The 18561-nt window shown below is 44.3% G+C and overlaps 9 non-coding genes across 9 annotated transcripts; all 9 read right to left on the bottom strand.

The window, feature by feature from the left end:
• Positions 1–368: 368 nt before the first annotated feature.
• trnas-aga (transfer RNA serine (anticodon AGA)) lies at positions 369–450 on the bottom strand. The gene has a single exon. It is a non-coding gene; the product is annotated as a tRNA-Ser (tRNA).
• Positions 451–1840: 1390 nt separating this feature from the next.
• trnar-ucg (transfer RNA arginine (anticodon UCG)) lies at positions 1841–1913 on the bottom strand. Its single transcript has one exon. It is a non-coding gene; the product is annotated as a tRNA-Arg (tRNA).
• A 2179-nt stretch (positions 1914–4092) lies between these two features.
• trnar-ucg (transfer RNA arginine (anticodon UCG)) lies at positions 4093–4165 on the bottom strand. Its single transcript has one exon. It is a non-coding gene; the product is annotated as a tRNA-Arg (tRNA).
• Positions 4166–6344: 2179 nt separating this feature from the next.
• Positions 6345–6417, bottom strand: trnar-ucg (transfer RNA arginine (anticodon UCG)). Its single transcript has one exon. It is a non-coding gene; the product is annotated as a tRNA-Arg (tRNA).
• Positions 6418–8596: 2179 nt separating this feature from the next.
• Positions 8597–8669, bottom strand: trnar-ucg (transfer RNA arginine (anticodon UCG)). The gene has a single exon. It is a non-coding gene; the product is annotated as a tRNA-Arg (tRNA).
• A 2179-nt stretch (positions 8670–10848) lies between these two features.
• On the bottom strand, positions 10849–10921 carry trnar-ucg (transfer RNA arginine (anticodon UCG)). The gene has a single exon. It is a non-coding gene; the product is annotated as a tRNA-Arg (tRNA).
• A 2179-nt stretch (positions 10922–13100) lies between these two features.
• On the bottom strand, positions 13101–13173 carry trnar-ucg (transfer RNA arginine (anticodon UCG)). The gene has a single exon. It is a non-coding gene; the product is annotated as a tRNA-Arg (tRNA).
• A 2176-nt stretch (positions 13174–15349) lies between these two features.
• On the bottom strand, positions 15350–15422 carry trnar-ucg (transfer RNA arginine (anticodon UCG)). Its single transcript has one exon. It is a non-coding gene; the product is annotated as a tRNA-Arg (tRNA).
• Positions 15423–17602: 2180 nt separating this feature from the next.
• trnar-ucg (transfer RNA arginine (anticodon UCG)) lies at positions 17603–17675 on the bottom strand. The gene has a single exon. It is a non-coding gene; the product is annotated as a tRNA-Arg (tRNA).
• Positions 17676–18561: the final 886 nt, after the last annotated feature.

Genomic DNA, 18561 nt, shown 5'->3' with positions numbered 1-18561 from the left:
GAACAAAGGCGGTTAAGTGGCAATTTCCTGCGATTGTTTGTAATGATGGGAGAGGGAGCGGTGGGGAACGAGCACTTTGACGTGCAGGAAGAAGTGTTGCCACTGATCAGAGTCAGTGAACAGAGGACTGGGATTAAAGGAATCAAAGGAAAAGCAGCAATTCCGCTCAGGACGTTCAATAACAACTGCTGAAACCCGACGTGACGAGCAGGGTATCTGAAAAGAGAAACAGGGATAACGTTTTAGATGTGGAACATTTCTGATGAAGAACTCGAGTTTCCCAAGTCTCATCAAATGACCGGCCTGGTTTTCAAAGCAGGTTTCCTGAACTTTGACCGAAAATTGCTCCAATAGGAAGGCATTAGGAACGTAGTCAGCAGGATTCGAACCTGCGTGGGGAAACCCCAATGGATTTCTAATCCATCGCCTTAACCACTCGGCCATGACTACAGACGAGTCCCGTCACCTCACTGAAAGCTGTCGCTGACGTGATGGGCTCAAGGCTTCCATCTCCTTTCATACCTTTGCTGTCATTTGGAAGCTGCTGGACACCAATGTAAAAGAACAAAAGCACAAAGTTCGGAAAAGATATTTACAGCCAAACTTAGTCAAAATTATTTTTTGAAAGGAAAATCGCACTTGGCAATTTGCTAGATCTCTTTGAGAACATGACCAACAGAGCTTATCAAGGGCGCTATTGATCTGAGTGTTCTTGGACGAGAAACAATCAAACGTTGTGACATATTCTGGCGAACGAAATGGTCTTTCCTCATGGTTACAATGAAAGAGATGGTTCCCAATAAAAGACAGGGATTAAGTCGTATCTAGATATATTTCAATGTGATAAGATTCTTTTTCCGTCCCCAATTACCCCAGAGATGGATGGGGTGAGTTAATTTTCTTCACTCTTCAGCTCCTCAGCATGGAGGAACAGACATGAAACCGCTAGAGATGGAGTTGTTGAGTTGGGAACCAGCGACACTGAAGAAACTAAGTAAAAGTGAGGACTGCAGATGCTGGAAACCAGATTTTAGATCAGAGTGATGCTGGAAAAGCACAGTCGGTAAGGCAGCATCCGAGGAGCAGCAAAGTCGACGTTTCTGTTGCCAGGCTTGATGTGTTCCGCAAACTATTTTCGTTTTAGGCTCAGATTTCCAGCAACTGCAGCTGTTTGTTTTATGTTAACCTTCATAATGTTTTGGACAAAACCAATGACCTGTTTGCATCGGAAAATCCGCAGAAGTACTGGTACACCAATATGTTTGCTGAACAAGACAACCGTTCCGTGAGCGGGAATAGGATCCGGGCCACGGTGCTTAGAGTAACGAAACCTCACAAGTAAATAACAAGACAAGGCGATAGGTACTATCGTATTTGGTCGAAATAAAAGCCCCTTTCTGAACATTTTCGTTGCAGATTATTTTCAACTTGTCTTCGAAGATTTACAAAGTGGGAAAAGGCCATTCTGCCCATTGTGCATTGCGGCTAATCAGAGAACCATCTATTCAAGTCGCAGTTTCCAACTTTGGCTCAAAGTCTTGTGTATTCTAATGTTTCCAGGGCAAGTGTCAATGAGGTTATCCTGTGTTCTTAAATGGCACAATAATGGGACAGAAGTATGACATTTTCACAACGAATTGTAACTCTTTTGAGGAGCTCATGCTCATTTCCACCCACAGAGGGAGACACCCGAGACTGACAGAAGTGTCCGTTGTGGTGAGGTGAAATTTGAAATGGACAATAGAACAAACACAAGTTCTAACTGCAGAAGCGCCATCCCGACAAGGACTTCATTGGGGAGCGTCAACACGGACCACGGTTAAAGTGAGACGTTCCCCCACGAGCCAGGTAGGACTCGAACCTACAATCTTCTGATCCGAAGTCAGACGCGTTATCCATTACGCCACTGGCCCAAATGTAACGTCACACGCTGGCAGCATGTCGATATGTAATGTGATTGATTATCACGGAATCAGAATTAAAAAGGTGAGCAAGCAGCGAAGATAATCGCCAACACAGCTTCACTTGGAAGCTTCCAATTTCTGAAGCAGTGCCTTTCACTGGCAAAGGAGAAACATTTGTCCTCAGCTGCCTGCTTCAGGGTCGGCTCCTCCTCTGCTGGAAGTTTCCATCGTTTTATTCACAGTCACGACGCGATTTCATGATTCACTGCAGTGAAAAAGTGTCATGGTGTCGTCCAAGCAAGACCCTGCAGAAACTCAGCGAGAGATCTCGGGTCATTTCGAGCTCAGGGTGTGGAATAAGACGAGATGCGTGACAGCTGTTATTGACGCCGCCACTTCACTGCCAATTAGCGGCTCAAAACGAGCCGTTGTGAGCATCAGCTTGATTTGTACCTTCCTGCAGTGCATTTGCTAAACAACATCAGATAGATCCCATCCGGCGCAGGGATTTTTTCACACTCTATTTTCACACTCTGCAGTATTTCTAATAACTCTTCCTTGTGAACCTCGATCTCTTCTCAGTCTAGACGCAATTGTCTCTATATCTTCCTCGCCAACATTTTCATTTTCTGTAGCAAATACTGTCGAACACTGTTTACGTAGTGCTTCCCCTATCTCCTCTGACTCCACACACAACTTCCCACTATTATCCTTGACTGTCCCAAAGCTAACTCTCGTCATTCTTTTATTCCTGACATACCTATGGAAAGCCTTAGGTTAACCAATGGAAAGCCTTAGCTTAACGCTGATCATATCCGCCAACAACTTCTCATGTCTCCTCCTGACTCTTCTCAGCTCTCTTTTTAGGTCTTTTCTGACATCGTTGTAACCCTCGAGCGCCAATGTAAAAGAACAAAAGCACAAAGTTCGGAAAAGATATTTACAGCCAAACTTAGTCAAAATTATTTTTTGAAAGGAAAATCGCACTTGGCAATTTGCTAGATCTCTTTGAGAACATGACCAACAGAGCTTATCAAGGGCGCTATTGATCTGAGTGTTCTTGGACGAGAAACAATCAAACGTTGTGACATATTCTGGCGAACGAAATGGTCTTTCCTCATGGTTACAATGAAAGAGATGGTTCCCAATAAAAGACAGGGATTAAGTGGTATCTAGATATATTTCAATGTGATAAGATTCTTTTTCCGTCCCCAATTACCCCAGAGATGGATGGGGTGAGTTAATTTTCTTCACTCTTCAGCTCCTCAGCATGGAGGAACAGACATGAAACCGCTAGAGATGGAGTTGTTGAGTTGGGAACCAGCGACACTGAAGAAACTAAGTAAAAGTGAGGACTGCAGATGCTGGAAACCAGATTTTAGATCAGAGTGATGCTGGAAAAGCACAGTCGGTAAGGCAGCATCCGAGGAGCAGCAAAGTCGACGTTTCTGTTGCCAGGCTTGATGTGTTCCGCAAACTATTTTCGTTTTTGGCTCAGATTTCCAGCAACTGCAGCTGTTTGTTTTATGTTAAACTTCATAATGTTTTGGACAAAACCAATGACCTGTTTGCATCGGAAAATCCGCAGAAGTACTGGTACACCAATATGTTTGCTGAACAAGACAACCGTTCCGTGAGCGGGAATAGGATCCGGGCCACGGTGCTTAGAGTAACGAAACCTCACAAGTAAATAACAAGACAAGGCGATAGGTACTATCGTATTTGGTCGAAATAAAAGCCCCTTTCTGAACATTTTCGTTGCAGATTATTTTCAACTTGTCTTCGAAGATTTACAAAGTGGGAAAAGGCCATTCTGCCCATTGTGCATTGCGGCTAATCAGAGAACCATCTATTCAAGTCGCAGTTTCCAACTTTGGCTCAAAGTCTTGTGTATTCTAATGTTTCCAGGGCAAGTGTCAATGAGGTTATCCTGTGTTCTTAAATGGCACAATAATGGGGCAGAAGTATGACATTTTCACAACGAATTGTAACTCTTTAGAGGAGCTCATGCTCATTTCCACCCACAGAGGGAGACACCCGAGACTGACAGAAGTGTCCGTTGTGGTGAGGTGAAATTTGAAATGGACAATAGAACAAACACAAGTTCTAACTGCAGAAGCGCCATCCCGACAAGGACTTCATTGGGGAGCGTCAACACGGACCACGGTTAAAGTGAGACGTTCCCCCACGAGCCAGGTAGGACTCGAACCTACAATCTTCTGATCCGAAGTCAGACGCGTTATCCATTACGCCACTGGCCCAAATGTAACGTCACACGCTGGCAGCATGTCGATATGTAATGTGATTGATTATCACGGAATCAGAATTAAAAAGGTGAGCAAGCAGCGAAGATAATCGCCAACACAGCTTCACTTGGAAGCTTCCAATTTCTGAAGCAGTGCCTTTCACTGGCAAAGGAGAAACATTTGTCCTCAGCTGCCTGCTTCAGGGTCGGCTCCTCCTCTGCTGGAAGTTTCCATCGTTTTATTCACAGTCACGACGCGATTTCATGATTCACTGCAGTGAAAAAGTGTCATGGTGTCGTCCAAGCAAGACCCTGCAGAAACTCAGCGAGAGATCTCGGGTCATTTCGAGCTCAGGGTGTGGAATAAGACGAGATGCGTGACAGCTGTTATTGACGCCGCCACTTCACTGCCAATTAGCGGCTCAAAACGAGCCGTTGTGAGCATCAGCTTGATTTGTACCTTCCTGCAGTGCATTTGCTAAACAACATCAGATAGATCCCATCCGGCGCAGGGATTTTTTCACACTCTATTTTCACACTCTGCAGTATTTCTAATAACTCTTCCTTGTGAACCTCGATCTCTTCTCAGTCTAGACGCAATTGTCTCTATATCTTCCTCGCCAACATTTTCATTTTCTGTAGCAAATACTGTCGAACACTGTTTACGTAGTGCTTCCCCTATCTCCTCTGACTCCACACACAACTTCCCACTATTATCCTTGACTGTCCCAAAGCTAACTCTCGTCATTCTTTTATTCCTGACATACCTATGGAAAGCCTTAGGTTAACCAATGGAAAGCCTTAGCTTAACGCTGATCATATCGGCCAACAACTTCTCATGTCTCCTCCTGACTCTTCTCAGCTCTCTTTTTAGGTCTTTTCTGACATCGTTGTAACCCTCGAGCGCCAATGTAAAAGAACAAAAGCACAAAGTTCGGAAAAGATATTTACAGCCAAACTTAGTCAAAATTATTTTTTGAAAGGAAAATCGCACTTGGCAATTTGCTAGATCTCTTTGAGAACATGACCAACAGAGCTTATCAAGGGCGCTATTGATCTGAGTGTTCTTGGACGAGAAACAATCAAACGTTGTGACATATTCTGGCGAACGAAATGGTCTTTCCTCATGGTTACAATGAAAGAGATGGTTCCCAATAAAAGACAGGGATTAAGTGGTATCTAGATATATTTCAATGTGATAAGATTCTTTTTCCGTCCCCAATTACCCCAGAGATGGATGGGGTGAGTTAATTTTCTTCACTCTTCAGCTCCTCAGCATGGAGGAACAGACATGAAACCGCTAGAGATGGAGTTGTTGAGTTGGGAACCAGCGACACTGAAGAAACTAAGTAAAAGTGAGGACTGCAGATGCTGGAAACCAGATTTTAGATCAGAGTGATGCTGGAAAAGCACAGTCGGTAAGGCAGCATCCGAGGAGCAGCAAAGTCGACGTTTCTGTTGCCAGGCTTGATGTGTTCCGCAAACTATTTTCGTTTTAGGCTCAGATTTCCAGCAACTGCAGCTGTTTGTTTTATGTTAACCTTCATAATGTTTTGGACAAAACCAATGACCTGTTTGCATCGGAAAATCCGCAGAAGTACTGGTACACCAATATGTTTGCTGAACAAGACAACCGTTCCGTGAGCGGGAATAGGATCCGGGCCACGGTGCTTAGAGTAACGAAACCTCACAAGTAAATAACAAGACAAGGCGATAGGTACTATCGTATTTGGTCGAAATAAAAGTCCCTTTCTGAACATTTTCGTTGCAGATTATTTTCAACTTGTCTTCGAAGATTTACAAAGTGGGAAAAGGCCATTCTGCCCATTGTGCATTGCGGCTAATCAGAGAACCATCTATTCAAGTCGCAGTTTCCAACTTTGGCTCAAAGTCTTGTGTATTCTAATGTTTCCAGGGCAAGTGTCAATGAGGTTATCCTGTGTTCTTAAATGGCACAATAATGGGACAGAAGTATGACATTTTCACAACGAATTGTAACTCTTTTGAGGAGCTCATGCTCATTTCCACCCACAGAGGGAGACACCCGAGACTGACAGAAGTGTCCGTTGTGGTGAGGTGAAATTTGAAATGGACAATAGAACAAACGCAAGTTCTAACTGCAGAAGCGCCATCCCGACAAGGACTTCATTGGGGAGCGTCAACACGGACCACGGTTAAAGTGAGACGTTCCCCCACGAGCCAGGTAGGACTCGAACCTACAATCTTCTGATCCGAAGTCAGACGCGTTATCCATTACGCCACTGGCCCAAATGAAACGTCACACGCTGGCAGCATGTCGATATGTAATGTGATTGATTATCACGGAATCAGAATTAAAAAGGTGAGCAAGCAGCGAAGATAATCGCCAACACAGCTTCACTTGGAAGCTTCCAATTTCTGAAGCAGTGCCTTTCACTGGCAAAGGAGAAACATTTGTCCTCAGCTGCCTGCTTCAGGGTCGGCTCCTCCTCTGCTGGAAGTTTCCATCGTTTTATTCACAGTCACGACGCGATTTCATGATTCACTGCAGTGAAAAAGTGTCATGGTGTCGTCCAAGCAAGACCCTGCAGAAACTCAGCGAGAGATCTCGGGTCATTTCGAGCTCAGGGTGTGGAATAAGACGAGATGCGTGACAGCTGTTATTGACGCCGCCACTTCACTGCCAATTAGCGGCTCAAAACGAGCCGTTGTGAGCATCAGCTTGATTTGTACCTTCCTGCAGTGCATTTGCTAAACAACATCAGATAGATCCCATCCGGCGCAGGGATTTTTTCACACTCTATTTTCACACTCTGCAGTATTTCTAATAACTCTTCCTTGTGAACCTCGATCTCTTCTCAGTCTAGACGCAATTGTCTCTATATCTTCCTCGCCAACATTTTCATTTTCTGTAGCAAATACTGTCGAACACTGTTTACGTAGTGCTTCCCCTATCTCCTCTGACTCCACACACAACTTCCCACTATTATCCTTGACTGTCCCAAAGCTAACTCTCGTCATTCTTTTATTCCTGACATACCTATGGAAAGCCTTAGGTTAACCAATGGAAAGCCTTAGCTTAACGCTGATCATATCCGCCAACAACTTCTCATGTCTCCTCCTGACTCTTCTCAGCTCTCTTTTTAGGTCTTTTCTGACATCGTTGTAACCCTCGAGCGCCAATGTAAAAGAACAAAAGCACAAAGTTCGGAAAAGATATTTACAGCCAAACCTAGTCAAAATTATTTTTTGAAAGGAAAATCGCACTTGGCAATTTGCTAGATCTCTTTGAGAACATGACCAACAGAGCTTATCAAGGGCGCTATTGATCTGAGTGTTCTTGGACGAGAAACAATCAAACGTTGTGACATATTCTGGCGAACGAAATGGTCTTTCCTCATGGTTACAATGAAAGAGATGGTTCCCAATAAAAGACAGGGATTAAGTCGTATCTAGATATATTTCAATGTGATAAGATTCTTTTTCCGTCCCCAATTACCCCAGAGATGGATGGGGTGAGTTAATTTTCTTCACTCTTCAGCTCCTCAGCATGGAGGAACAGACATGAAACCGCTAGAGATGGAGTTGTTGAGTTGGGAACCAGCGACACTGAAGAAACTAAGTAAAAGTGAGGACTGCAGATGCTGGAAACCAGATTTTAGATCAGAGTGATGCTGGAAAAGCACAGTCGGTAAGGCAGCATCCGAGGAGCAGCAAAGTCGACGTTTCTGTTGCCAGGCTTGATGTGTTCCGCAAACTATTTTCGTTTTAGGCTCAGATTTCCAGCAACTGCAGCTGTTTGTTTTATGTTAACCTTCATAATGTTTTGGACAAAACCAATGACCTGTTTGCATCGGAAAATCCGCAGAAGTACTGGTACACCAATATGTTTGCTGAACAAGACAACCGTTCCGTGAGCGGGAATAGGATCCGGGCCACGGTGCTTAGAGTAACGAAACCTCACAAGTAAATAACAAGACAAGGCGATAGGTACTATCGTATTTGGTCGAAATAAAAGCCCCTTTCTGAACATTTTCGTTGCAGATTATTTTCAACTTGTCTTCGAAGATTTACAAAGTGGGAAAAGGCCATTCTGCCCATTGTGCATTGCGGCTAATCAGAGAACCATCTATTCAAGTCGCAGTTTCCAACTTTGGCTCAAAGTCTTGTGTATTCTAATGTTTCCAGGGCAAGTGTCAATGAGGTTATCCTGTGTTCTTAAATGGCACAATAATGGGGCAGAAGTATGACATTTTCACAACGAATTGTAACTCTTTTGAGGAGCTCATGCTCATTTCCACCCACAGAGGGAGACACCCGAGACTGACAGAAGTGTCCGTTGTGGTGAGGTGAAATTTGAAATGGACAATAGAACAAACACAAGTTCTAACGGCAGAAGCGCCATCCCGACAAGGACTTCATTGGGGAGCGTCAACACGGACCACGGTTAAAGTGAGACGTTCCCCCACGAGCCAGGTAGGACTCGAACCTACAATCTTCTGATCCGAAGTCAGACGCGTTATCCATTACGCCACTGGCCCAAATGTAACGTCACACGCTGGCAGCATGTCGATATGTAATGTGATTGATTATCACGGAATCAGAATTAAAAAGGTGAGCAAGCAGCGAAGATAATCGCCAACACAGCTTCACTTGGAAGCTTCCAATTTCTGAAGCAGTGCCTTTCACTGGCAAAGGAGAAACATTTGTCCTCAGCTGCCTGCTTCAGGGTCGGCTCCTCCTCTGCTGGAAGTTTCCATCGTTTTATTCACAGTCACGACGCGATTTCATGATTCACTGCAGTGAAAAAGTGTCATGGTGTCGTCCAAGCAAGACCCTGCAGAAACTCAGCGAGAGATCTCGGGTCATTTCGAGCTCAGGGTGTGGAATAAGACGAGATGCGTGACAGCTGTTATTGACGCCGCCACTTCACTGCCAATTAGCGGCTCAAAACGAGCCGTTGTGAGCATCAGCTTGATTTGTACCTTCCTGCAGTGCATTTGCTAAACAACATCAGATAGATCCCATCCGGCGCAGGGATTTTTTCACACTCTATTTTCACACTCTGCAGTATTTCTAATAACTCTTCCTTGTGAACCTCGATCTCTTCTCAGTCTAGACGCAATTGTCTCTATATCTTCCTCGCCAACATTTTCATTTTCTGTAGCAAATACTGTCGAACACTGTTTACGTAGTGCTTCCCCTATCTCCTCTGACTCCACACACAACTTCCCACTATTATCCTTGACTGTCCCAAAGCTAACTCTCGTCATTCTTTTATTCCTGACATACCTATGGAAAGCCTTAGGTTAACCAATGGAAAGCCTTAGCTTAACGCTGATCATATCCGCCAACAACTTCTCATGTCTCCTCCTGACTCTTCTCAGCTCTCTTTTTAGGTCTTTTCTGACATCGTTGTAACCCTCGAGCGCCAATGTAAAAGAACAAAAGCACAAAGTTCGGAAAAGATATTTACAGCCAAACCTAGTCAAAATTATTTTTTGAAAGGAAAATCGCACTTGGCAATTTGCTAGATCTCTTTGAGAACATGACCAACAGAGCTTATCAAGGGCGCTATTGATCTGAGTGTTCTTGGACGAGAAACAATCAAACGTTGTGACATATTCTGGCGAACGAAATGGTCTTTCCTCATGGTTACAATGAAAGAGATGGTTCCCAATAAAAGACAGGGATTAAGTGGTATCTAGATATATTTCAATGTGATAAGATTCTTTTTCCGTCCCCAATTACCCCAGAGATGGATGGGGTGAGTTAATTTTCTTCACTCTTCAGCTCCTCAGCATGGAGGAACAGACATGAAACCGCTAGAGATGGAGTTGTTGAGTTGGGAACCAGCGACACTGAAGAAACTAAGTAAAAGTGAGGACTGCAGATGCTGGAAACCAGATTTTAGATCAGAGTGATGCTGGAAAAGCACAGTCGGTAAGGCAGCATCCGAGGAGCAGCAAAGTCGACGTTTCTGTTGCCAGGCTTGATGTGTTCCGCAAACTATTTTCGTTTTAGGCTCAGATTTCCAGCAACTGCAGCTGTTTGTTTTATGTTAACCTTCATAATGTTTTGGACAAAACCAATGACCTGTTTGCATCGGAAAATCCGCAGAAGTACTGGTACACCAATATGTTTGCTGAACAAGACAACCGTTCCGTGAGCGGGAATAGGATCCGGGCCACGGTGCTTAGAGTAACGAAACCTCACAAGTAAATAACAAGACAAGGCGATAGGTACTATCGTATTTGGTCGAAATAAAAGCCCCTTTCTGAACATTTTCGTTGCAGATTATTTTCAACTTGTCTTCGAAGATTTACAAAGTGGGAAAAGGCCATTCTGCCCATTGTGCATTGCGGCTAATCAGAGAACCATCTATTCAAGTCGCAGTTTCCAACTTTGGCTCAAAGTCTTGTGTATTCTAATGTTTCCAGGGCAAGTGTCAATGAGGTTATCCTGTGTTCTTAAATGGCACAATAATGGGGCAGAAGTATGACATTTTCACAACGAATTGTAACTCTTTTGAGGAGCTCATGCTCATTTCCACCCACAGAGGGAGACACCCGAGACTGACAGAAGTGTCCGTTGTGGTGAGGTGAAATTTGAAATGGACAATAGAACAAACACAAGTTCTAACGGCAGAAGCGCCATCCCGACAAGGACTTCATTGGGGAGCGTCAACACGGACCACGGTCGAAGTGAGACGTTCCCCCACGAGCCAGGTAGGACTCGAACCTACAATCTTCTGATCCGAAGTCAGACGCGTTATCCATTACGCCACTGGCCCAAATGTAACGTCACACGCTGGCAGCATGTCGATATGTAATGTGATTGATTATCACGGAATCAGAATTAAAAAGGTGAGCAAGCAGCGAAGAGAATCGCCAACACAGCTTCACTTGGAAGCTTCCAATTTCTGAAGCAGTGCCTTTCACTGGCAAAGGAGAAACATTTGTCCTCAGCTGCCTGCTTCAGGGTCGGCTCCTCCTCTGCTGGAAGTTTCCATCGTTTTATTCACAGTCACGACGCGATTTCATGATTCACTGCAGTGAAAAAGTGTCATGGTGTCGTCCAAGCAAGACCCTGCAGAAACTCAGCGAGAGATCTCGGGTCATTTCGAGCTCAGGGTGTGGAATAAGACGAGATGCGTGACAGCTGTTATTGACGCCGCCACTTCACTGCCAATTAGCGGCTCAAAACGAGCCGTTGTGAGCATCAGCTTGATTTGTACCTTCCTGCAGTGCATTTGCTAAACAACATCAGATAGATCCCATCCGGCGCAGGGATTTTTTCACACTCTATTTTCACACTCTGCAGTATTTCTAATAACTCTTCCTTGTGAACCTCGATCTCTTCTCAGTCTAGACGCAATTGTCTCTATATCTTCCTCGCCAACATTTTCATTTTCTGTAGCAAATACTGTCGAACACTGTTTACGTAGTGCTTCCCCTATCTCCTCTGACTCCACACACAACTTCCCACTATTATCCTTGACTGTCCCAAAGCTAACTCTCGTCATTCTTTTATTCCTGACATACCTATGGAAAGCCTTAGGTTAACCAATGGAAAGCCTTAGCTTAACGCTGATCATATCCGCCAACAACTTCTCATGTCTCCTCCTGACTCTTCTCAGCTCTCTTTTTAGGTCTTTTCTGACATCGTTGTAACCCTCGAGCGCCAATGTAAAAGAACAAAAGCACAAAGTTCGGAAAAGATATTTACAGCCAAACCTAGTCAAAATTATTTTTTGAAAGGAAAATCGCACTTGGCAATTTGCTAGATCTCTTTGAGAACATGACCAACAGAGCTTATCAAGGGCGCTATTGATCTGAGTGTTCTTGGACGAGAAACAATCAAACGTTGTGACATATTCTGGCGAACGAAATGGTCTTTCCTCATGGTTACAATGAAAGAGATGGTTCCCAATAAAAGACAGGGATTAAGTGGTATCTAGATATATTTCAATGTGATAAGATTCTTTTTCCGTCCCCAATTACCCCAGAGATGGATGGGGTGAGTTAATTTTCTTCACTCTTCAGCTCCTCAGCATGGAGGAACAGACATGAAACCGCTAGAGATGGAGTTGTTGAGTTGGGAACCAGCGACACTGAAGAAACTAAGTAAAAGTGAGGACTGCAGATGCTGGAAACCAGATTTTAGATCAGAGTGATGCTGGAAAAGCACAGTCGGTAAGGCAGCATCCGAGGAGCAGCAAAGTCGACGTTTCTGTTGCCAGGCTTGATGTGTTCCGCAAACTATTTTCGTTTTTGGCTCAGATTTCCAGCAACTGCAGCTGTTTGTTTTATGTTAACCTTCATAATGTTTTGGACAAAACCAATGACCTGTTTGCATCGGAAAATCCGCAGAAGTACTGGTACACCAATATGTTTGCTGAACAAGACAACCGTTCCGTGAGCGGGAATAGGATCCGGGCCACGGTGCTTAGAGTAACGAAACCTCACAAGTAAATAACAAGACAAGGCGATAGGTACTATCGTATTTGGTCGAAATAAAAGCCCCTTTCTGAACATTTTCGTTGCAGATTATTTTCAACTTGTCTTCGAAGATTTACAAAGTGGGAAAAGGCCATTCTGCCCATTGTGCATTGCGGCTAATCAGAGAACCATCTATTCAAGTCGCAGTTTCCAACTTTGGCTCAAAGTCTTGTGTATTCTAATGTTTCCAGGGCAAGTGTCAATGAGGTTATCCTGTGTTCTTAAATGGCACAATAATGGGGCAGAAGTATGACATTTTCACAACGAATTGTAACTCTTTTGAGGAGCTCATGCTCATTTCCACCCACAGAGGGAGACACCCGAGACTGACAGAAGTGTCCGTTGTGGTGAGGTGAAATTTGAAATGGACAATAGAACAAACTCAAGTTCTAACGGCAGAAGCGCCATCCCGACAAGGACTTCATTGGGGAGCGTCAACACGGACCACGGTCGAAGTGAGACGTTCCCCCACGAGCCAGGTAGGACTCGAACCTACAATCTTCTGATTCGAAGTCAGACGCGTTATCCATTACGCCACTGGCCCAAATGTAACGCCACACGCTGGCAGCATGTCGATATGTAATGTGATTGATTATCACGGAATCAGAATTAAAAAGGTGAGCAAGCAGCGAAGAGAATCGCCAACACAGCTTCACTTGGAAGCTTCCAATTTCTGAAGCAGTGCCTTTCACTGGCAAAGGAGAAACATTTGTCCTCAGCTGCCTGCTTCAGGGTCGGCTCCTCCTCTGCTGGAAGTTTCCATCGTTTTATTCACAGTCTCGACGCGATTTCATGATTCACTGCAGTGAAAAAGTGTCATGGTGTCGTCCAAGCAAGACCCTGCAGAAACTCAGCGAGAGATCTCGGGTCATTTCGAGCTCAGGGTGTGGAATAAGACGAGATGCGTGACAGCTGTTATTGACGCCGCCACTTCACTGCCAATTAGCGGCTCAAAACGAGCCGTTGTGAGCATCAGCTTGATTTGTACCTTCCTGCAGTGCATTTGCTAAACAACATCAGATAGATCCCATCCGGCGCAGGGATTTTTTCACACTCTATTTTCACACTCTGCAGTATTTCTAATAACTCTTCCTTGTGAACCTCGATCTCTTCTCAGTCTAGACGCAATTGTCTCTATATCTTCCTCGCCAACATTTTCATTTTCTGTAGCAAATACTGTCGAACACTGTTTACGTAGTGCTTCCCCTATCTCCTCTGACTCCACACACAACTTCCCACTATTATCCTTGACTGTCCCAAAGCTAACTCTCGTCATTCTTTTATTCCTGACATACCTATGGAAAGCCTTAGGTTAACCAATGGAAAGCCTTAGCTTAACGCTGATCATATCCGCCAACAACTTCTCATGTCTCCTCCTGACTCTTCTCAGCTCTCTTTTTAGGTCTTTTCTGACATCGTTGTAACCCTCGAGCGCCAATGTAAAAGAACAAAAGCACAAAGTTCGGAAAAGATATTTACAGCCAAACCTAGTCAAAATTATTTTTGAAAGGAAAATCGCACTTGGCAATTTGCTAGATCTCTTTGAGAACATGACCAACAGAGCTTATCAAGGGCGCTATTGATCTGAGTGTTCTTGGACGAGAAACAATCAAACGTTGTGACATATTCTGGCGAACGAAATGGTCTTTCCTCATGGTTACAATGAAAGAGATGGTTCCCAATAAAAGACAGGGATTAAGTGGTATCTAGATATATTTCAATGTGATAAGATTCTTTTTCCGTCCCCAATTACCCCAGAGATGGATGGGGTGAGTTAATTTTCTTCACTCTTCAGCTCCTCAGCATGGAGGAACAGACATGAAACCGCTAGAGATGGAGTTGTTGAGTTGGGAACCAGCGACACTGAAGAAACTAAGTAAAAGTGAGGACTGCAGATGCTGGAAACCAGATTTTAGATCAGAGTGATGCTGGAAAAGCACAGTCGGTAAGGCAGCATCCGAGGAGCAGCAAAGTCGACGTTTCTGTTGCCAGGCTTGATGTGTTCCGCAAACTATTTTCGTTTTAGGCTCAGATTTCCAGCAACTGCAGCTGTTTGTTTTATGTTAACCTTCATAATGTTTTGGACAAAACCAATGACCTGTTTGCATCGGAAAATCCGCAGAAGTACTGGTACACCAATATGTTTGCTGAACAAGACAACCGTTCCGTGAGCGGGAATAGGATCCGGGCCACGGTGCTTAGAGTAACGAAACCTCACAAGTAAATAACAAGACAAGGCGATAGGTACTATCGTATTTGGTCGAAATAAAAGCCCCTTTCTGAACATTTTCGTTGCAGATTATTTTCAACTTGTCTTCGAAGATTTACAAAGTGGGAAAAGGCCATTCTGCCCATTGTGCATTGCGGCTAATCAGAGAACCATCTATTCAAGTCGCAGTTTCCAACTTTGGCTCAAAGTCTTGTGTATTCTAATGTTTCCAGGGCAAGTGTCAATGAGGTTATCCTGTGTTCTTAAATGGCACAATAATGGGCAGAAGTATGACATTTTCACAACGAATTGTAACTCTTTTGAGGAGCTCATGCTCATTTCCACCCACAGAGGGAGACACCCGAGACTGACAGAAGTGTCCGTTGTGGTGAGGTGAAATTTGAAATGGACAATAGAACAAACACAAGTTCTAACGGCAGAAGCGCCATCCCGACAAGGACTTCATTGGGGAGCGTCAACACGGACCACGGTTAAGTGAGACGTTCCCCCACGAGCCAGGTAGGACTCGAACCTACAATCTTCTGATCCGAAGTCAGACGCGTTATCCATTACGCCACTGGCCCAAATGTAACGTCACACGCTGGCAGCATGTCGATATGTAATGTGATTGATTATCACGGAATCAGAATTAAAAAGGTGAGCAAGCAGCGAAGATAATCGCCAACACAGCTTCACTTGGAAGCTTCCAATTTCTGAAGCAGTGCCTTTCACTGGCAAAGGAGAAACATTTGTCCTCAGCTGCCTGCTTCAGGGTCGGCTCCTCCTCTGCTGGAAGTTTCCATCGTTTTATTCACAGTCACGACGCGATTTCATGATTCACTGCAGTGAAAAAGTGTCATGGTGTCGTCCAAGCAAGACCCTGCAGAAACTCAGCGAGAGATCTCGGGTCATTTCGAGCTCAGGGTGTGGAATAAGACGAGATGCGTGACAGCTGTTATTGACGCCGCCACTTCACTGCCAATTAGCGGCTCAAAACGAGCCGTTGTGAGCATCAGCTTGATTTGTACCTTCCTGCAGTGCATTTGCTAAACAACATCAGATAGATCCCATCCGGCGCAGGGATTTTTTCACACTCTATTTTCACACTCTGCAGTATTTCTAATAACTCTTCCTTGTGAACCTCGATCTCTTCTCAGTCTAGACGCAATTGTCTCTATATCTTCCTCGCCAACATTTTCATTTTCTGTAGCAAATACTGTCGAACACTGTTTACGTAGTGCTTCCCCTATCTCCTCTGACTCCACACACAACTTCCCACTATTATCCTTGACTGTCCCAAAGCTAACTCTCGTCATTCTTTTATTCCTGACATACCTATGGAAAGCCTTAGGTTAACCAATGGAAAGCCTTAGCTTAACGCTGATCATATCCGCCAACAACTTCTCATGTCTCCTCCTGACTCTTCTCAGCTCTCTTTTAGGTCTTTTCTGACATCGTTGTAACCCTCGAGCGCCAATGTAAAAGAACAAAAGCACAAAGTTCGGAAAAGATATTTACAGCCAAACCTAGTCAAAATTATTTTTTGAAAGGAAAATCGCACTTGGCAATTTGCTAGATCTCTTTGAGAACATGACCAACAGAGCTTATCAAGGGCGCTATTGATCTGAGTGTTCTTGGACGAGAAACAATCAAAACGTTGTGACATATTCTGGCGAACGAAATGGTCTTTCCTCATGGTTACAATGAAAGAGATGGTTCCCAATAAAAGACAGGGATTAAGTGGTATCTAGATATATTTCAATGTGATAAGATTCTTTTTCCGTCCCCAATTACCCCAGAGATGGATGGGGTGAGTTAATTTTCTTCACTCTTCAGCTCCTCAGCATGGAGGAACAGACATGAAACCGCTAGAGATGGAGTTGTTGAGTTGGGAACCAGCGACACTGAAGAAACTAAGTAAAAGTGAGGACTGCAGATGCTGGAAACCAGATTTTAGATCAGAGTGATGCTGGAAAAGCACAGTCGGTAAGGCAGCATCCGAGGAGCAGCAAAGTCGACGTTTTCTGTTGCCAGGCTTGATGTGTTCCGCAAACTATTTTCGTTTTAGGCTCAGATTTCCAGCAACTGCAGCTGTTTGTTTTATGTTAACCTTCATAATGTTTTGGACAAAACCAATGACCTGTTTGCATCGGAAAATCCGCAGAAGTACTGGTACACCAATATGTTTGCTGAACAAGACAACCGTTCCGTGAGCGGGAATAGGATCCGGGCCACGGTGCTTAGAGTAACGAAACCTCACAAGTAAATAACAAGACAAGGCGATAGGTACTATCGTATTTGGTCGAAATAAAAGCCCCTTTCTGAACATTTTCGTTGCAGATTATTTTCAACTTGTCTTCGAAGATTTACAAAGTGGGAAAAGGCCATTCTGCCCATTGTGCATTGCGGCTAATCAGAGAACCATCTATTCAAGTCGCAGTTTCCAACTTTGGCTCAAAGTCTTGTGTATTCTAATGTTTCCAGGGCAAGTGTCAATGAGGTTATCCTGTGTTCTTAAATGGCACAATAATGGGGCAGAAGTATGACATTTTCACAACGAATTGTAACTCTTTTGAGGAGCTCATGCTCATTTCCACCCACAGAGGGAGACACCCGAGACTGACAGAAGTGTCCGTTGTGGTGAGGTGAAATTTGAAATGGACAATAGAACAAACTCAAGTTCTAACGGCAGAAGCGCCATCCCGACAAGGACTTCATTGGGGAGCGTCAACACGGACCACGGTCGAAGTGAGACGTTCCCCCACGAGCCAGGTAGGACTCGAACCTACAATCTTCTGATCCGAAGTCAGACGCGTTATCCATTACGCCACTGGCCCAAATGTAACGTCACACGCTGGCAGCATGTCGATATGTAATGTGATTGATTATCACGGAATCAGAATTAAAAAGGTGAGCAAGCAGCGAAGATAATCGCCAACACAGCTTCACTTGGAAGCTTCCAATTTCTGAAGCAGTGCCTTTCACTGGCAAAGGAGAAACATTTGTCCTCAGCTGCCTGCTTCAGGGTCGGCTCCTCCTCTGCTGGAAGTTTCCATCGTTTTATTCACAGTCACGACGCGATTTCATGATTCACTGCAGTGAAAAAGTGTCATGGTGTCGTCCAAGCAAGACCCTGCAGAAACTCAGCGAGAGATCTCGGGTCATTTCGAGCTCAGGGTGTGGAATAAGACGAGATGCGTGACAGCTGTTATTGACGCCCGCCACTTCACTGCCAATTAGCGGCTCAAAACGAGCCGTTGTGAGCATCAGCTTGATTTGTACCTTCCTGCAGTGCATTTGCTAAACAACATCAGATAGATCCCATCCGGCGCAGGGATTTTTTCACACTCTATTTTCACACTCTGCAGTATTTCTAATAACTCTTCCTTGTGAACCTCGATCTCTTCTCAGTCTAGACGCAATTGTCTCTATATCTTCCTCGCCAACATTTTCATTTTCTGTAGCAAATACTGTCGAAACACTGTTTACGTAGTGCTTCCCCTTATCTCCTCTGACTCCACACACAACTTCCCACTATTATCCTTGACTGTCCCAAAGCTAACTCTTCGTCATTCTTTTATTCTGACATACCTATGGAAAGCCTTAGGTAAACCAATGGAAAGCCTTAGCTTAACGCTGATCATATCCGCCAACAACTTCTCATGTCTCCTCCTGACTCTTCTCAGCTCTCTTTTAGGTCTTTTCTGACATCGTTGTAACCCT

The sequence above is a fragment of the Hemiscyllium ocellatum genome, unplaced genomic scaffold (assembly GCF_020745735.1).
Source record: "Hemiscyllium ocellatum isolate sHemOce1 unplaced genomic scaffold, sHemOce1.pat.X.cur. scaffold_1034_pat_ctg1, whole genome shotgun sequence".
In the NCBI taxonomy this organism is placed as follows: Eukaryota; Metazoa; Chordata; class Chondrichthyes; order Orectolobiformes; family Hemiscylliidae; genus Hemiscyllium; species Hemiscyllium ocellatum.
Note: the sequence above shows the minus strand (reverse complement) of the source record. Positions and strands in the feature narration are given on the sequence as shown.